The sequence below is a fragment of the Lemur catta genome, chromosome 2, assembly GCF_020740605.2.
Source record: "Lemur catta isolate mLemCat1 chromosome 2, mLemCat1.pri, whole genome shotgun sequence".
In the NCBI taxonomy this organism is placed as follows: domain Eukaryota; kingdom Metazoa; phylum Chordata; class Mammalia; order Primates; family Lemuridae; genus Lemur; species Lemur catta.
Window position 1 is genome coordinate 13,925,550 of NC_059129.1, and position 4,378 is coordinate 13,929,927.

Genomic DNA, 4,378 nt, shown 5'->3' on the forward strand with positions numbered 1-4,378 from the left:
AGCATTCATTAGCTACATCCTTCCCAAATACTTTGTTTATATTTTGAGCGGTCTGCTTAGCATTGGTTCCATTATGGAACCCATTTTTGAAGATAACACTAATTTTTGACTTACCTATGGTTTCACAAAAATTGTTCTAAAAAAAACTTTGAAAGATAATCACAAGCCAAGCTGTGCTTTTGAAAGAATGAGGATGTACCTTCACAATAAAAAGAAAATAAGAAGTGTCAAAGGGAAATGTCAGAACCATCAACTGTCAAACTTAGTACTTAAGGAAATCAGGCATTTCATACTTAATAATCTAAATAAAACTTGGCAACTTTGAACAAGATTGATGAATTGTATCAATGTCATTATCGTGGTTGTGATATTATGCTATAGTTTTATTAATATAAAATATTATTTGGGGAAAGTGGTCAATGCTTACACAGGATGTGCTTGTTATTTCTTCCAATTGCATGTGAGTCTACAATTAATAAAAAGTTCAATTTTTAAGAAATATACTTAAGAAAATAACTTGGCAGAACTATACTTTCAGGGATCATTTCTGTAGTTCGTTACTAGAGAATTTCTGTGAATGTGTAGAGCACCAGAAACCACGAGGGGAGGCACAGTATTCTCTCCTGAGTGTGAAACCAGCTCGTGGTGTTGCTTCCCTGCAACTGCTGTTTGTCATTGGTGATCCTTCTTTTCTCCCTTCAGGAGAGTAAGGGAGAGGATGCAGTCTGGGCGGCAAAAAAAAGGAAAAAGAAAAGAGAGAGAAAAAGAAAAGAAAATGAATTGTCAGGACACAGTGCTAGAGAAATATATTTGACAATGTACTAGTATCCAAGATATTTTCAAAGGTCCTACATCTTAATAATAGAAAGACAAGCAGCCCAGTTTGAAAAATGGGCTAAATATTAATATTTAAATAGTTCTCAAAAGGAGATATATAGGTGACCAAAAAAGACATGAAAAAGTGTGCAATCTCATCAGACATCAGGAAAATGCAAATTTAAACCAAAATGAAATAGCACTACCCACCTACCAGAAAGAGTAAAGTTATAGTCTAACAAATATCCAATGTTGGTAAGGATGTGGAGCCTTCAGAATTGTCAGCCATTATTGGTGAGAATATAAAATTGTACTACCAGGTTATGAAAATGCCTGCTATTTTTTTTTCCAGGCAAAACTAAACATAAATTTACCTTACGATCTATCAGTTGCACACCTTTGAGTTTACTATAAAGAAGGAAACTGTATGTTCACAAAAAGAATTCTGTAAGAATGTTCATAGCAGCTTTATCCATAATAGCCAAGAATTGGAAACAGCCACATAACCAAAAACCAGAAAATAAATGAGCTCTGATATATTAATAATATGGAATATTGCTCAGCAGCAAAAAGGAATTAATGGCTAAAAAAGGCAAATGCATAAGTGAATCTCAAAAACAGCAGGTTGAGTAAAAGAAACCTCATACCAAAGAGTGTAATACTGTTTGATTCCATTTATATGAACTTCTGTCACAGACAAAATTATGGTGAAATCTGTTGTGAAGAGTTATGGTAGGGATTCACTGAGAAAGGGCAGGAGAGAACTTTCTGGAGTAAGGGGAATGTCAATAGTGGGGTTTGGATTACTGTAAATATCAATTGTCAAAATTCAGCAAGTACACAGTTAAGATTTTTACATTTTCTTGTATATAAAATTACCTCAAATAAGAACTATAAACAAGTATTGAATTCTAGTTAATTTTTATTTATTTGGTAGAAGTATACTGATGTCTGCAACTTCCTTTTCAATGCATCCTAAAATTAAATGTGTTGATAGATTGAATTTATATATATAAATTTTATTATATATAATTTATATAAAGTATATTTAAAAAACCTCATTTTGCCTTTTTTATGCAAAAGGTAGCATGCTTGTCGGTCATTAAGTTTGTTTCTAAACTCTGAATCCATCCTTCTGTACTCTGCTCTTGGATGCTGTAGTTGCATTTCTGTTTTTCCAGCCAGTTCTCTGTGAAACTATGGGACTCTACTGTCAGACTGTAAGGTTAAAGGAGGACAAGAGACTTGAAGCTTTCCTGTTGGCTTTCTATCTGCTTGCAGTCCCTATGAATGATATCCTAGCACCACTTCTTTATTTTGGCAAGTAGCAGTTTCTTGCCATAGCAGAAGCCAAATACAGCATGCAGATTGTCCAACACTTTTTAAAATCAGCTTCATGACACTTCTTACAGATTCCAGCTGCTTCTCAGATCTAGGACCTAGTCACAAAGACCCCCTCCTTCAAGGTCAGAGGCAGAGCCCTCACTGATTTATGCCCCCTTCTCGAAGGTTTGGATTTCAGCCCCACAAGGTCTCTCCTCTAAGTTTGTAATTTTTTAAAATTTTGACATTTTGCTTTTGTTCCCTTAGTCCTAGGTCTGGTGGCTGCTTCCTGCTATTGCTACCTACGTAATACAGTAGAATTCTCTTACCCTGTCAGTTCTTGGGTAGGGTTTCTGTTTTCTGGCTATACCTTGAACAGATGTACAGCACCCTGTTGTGTAGAGGTACCATAGTTTTGGCAGTCTCCTTTTTATGAGCAATTAAGGTAATTCCAATATATTCCCACCACAGATAATGTTACAACAAACAAATTTGTGCATGTTTTTTTTATATTATTGGAGATACATATTCTAAGTTTGTTCTCAGAAGTAGGATTGCTGAATCAAACAATAAATGCGTGCTCTGGTTTGAATGTTTGTCCCCTCCAAAGCTCAAATGAAATTTAATTGCCATTTTAACAGTTTACTAAGAGGTGGGACTTAGATGATTAGGCCAAAAGGGCTGCACCCTCATTGGTGTGATTAATGTCATTATAAGAGAGCGAGTTTGGCTCCCTTTTGCCTCCTTCGCTCGGCCTTTCCCCACGTGAGGACAGTGTTCCTCCCCTCCAGAGGACTCACCGTTCAAAGCACCATCTTGGAATCAGAATCACCAAACCTACCAGTACCTTGATATTGGACTTTCCAGCCTCCAGAATTGTGAGAAAACATACTTCTGTTAATTTTACATTACTTAGTCTCAGGTATTCTGTTATAGCAGCACAGACTATGAAAATGTATGTGTGGTTTTATTAATGCCTAATTCTCCATTGGAGTTGTATCGTCTTGCATACCATGAGGAATGTGTTTAAGTGCCTGTGTGTCTACAGCTTTGCCAACAGAGTGTGTTGTTAAGCTTTTGATTTTGCCAGTATGATAGGTAAGAAAGATATCTCTATAGTTTTAATTTGAATTTATCTTATTATATGATGTTGAGAATCTTTTCATTTATTTATGGGCCATATGTATATCTTCTTTGTGCATTGTCTGCATTTTGAGTGGAATTCACATGTGGATATGATTAGATATATGTTGTGCTTTAGAGTCATTGTCATTTCCAGGAATTCAGAATTACTTTGATATAAGACAAGTCTCATCCTTTAAGTCACATGGTTTTCCATTTGAACCATCTAAGCTTAACTTTATTTCTACTATTTGCTTTTCAGTTTGTTTGATTTTAAACATAGCTTATTTCCTGTTGCTACTTCTAGGTGAAATATCATCTGCGTTTTATTCAGCTACAGAGGACCATTTTGTGGCCAGACATCTTAGGCTGGCAAACAGCATATCTCTTTCCTAATCAAATCTCTGAAGGACCCAGGAACCCGGCTTATCATGATGGAGGAAGTCCTGGTAAGCAGATCCTTAAGCATCCTTATTTTATTATCATAGTTACAAACTAGTATACACATACACACATGCACACACACACTTATTTATAGATTTATATTTATTCAACAGATGAGAAAATGTTTTTTTCTTAATTTGTGGTAATTTTTTATGTTTTTGTAAATAAGCTTTATAGAACACAACTGTGCCCTTTTCTAATTATTATTTTATTTCAAAATATTAAGGAGGTACAAATGTTTTTCTTACACGGATAGCTTTTATAATGCTTTAGTCAGGGCTATACATGTGCCCATCACCTGAATAGTGTTCATTGTACATGTTAGATAGGTTTTTAACCCTCCCCTCCTCTTTCCTCTGCACTTCTCAATTTCCAAAAATTTTTACTTGTTTCTGTGCCTGTGCATGCCCATTGAATAGTTCCAAATTATTAGAAGGTACATGTGGTTTTCCATTCTTCAGATACTTCACTTAGGATGATGGTCTCCAGTTCCATCCAAATATCTGCAAAAGACATTAATTCTTTCGTTTTTATGGCTAAGTAGGACTCCATGGTGTATGTATGTGCGTGTATGTATGTATCCCCCTCTCTCCCTCTCTACACACACAAACACACACACAGACACTACATTTTGTTAATGCACTCATGAATTCATGGGCGCTTGTGTTGATTC

The 4,378-nt window shown here is 35.5% G+C and overlaps 1 non-coding gene across 1 annotated transcript; it reads left to right on the plus strand.

The window, feature by feature from the left end:
* Positions 1 to 521: 521 nt before the first annotated feature.
* Positions 522 to 734, plus strand: LOC123633594. The gene has a single exon (XR_006733631.1). It is a non-coding gene; the product is annotated as a small nucleolar RNA U3 (small nucleolar RNA).
* The last annotated feature ends 3,644 nt before the right edge of the window (positions 735 to 4,378 follow it).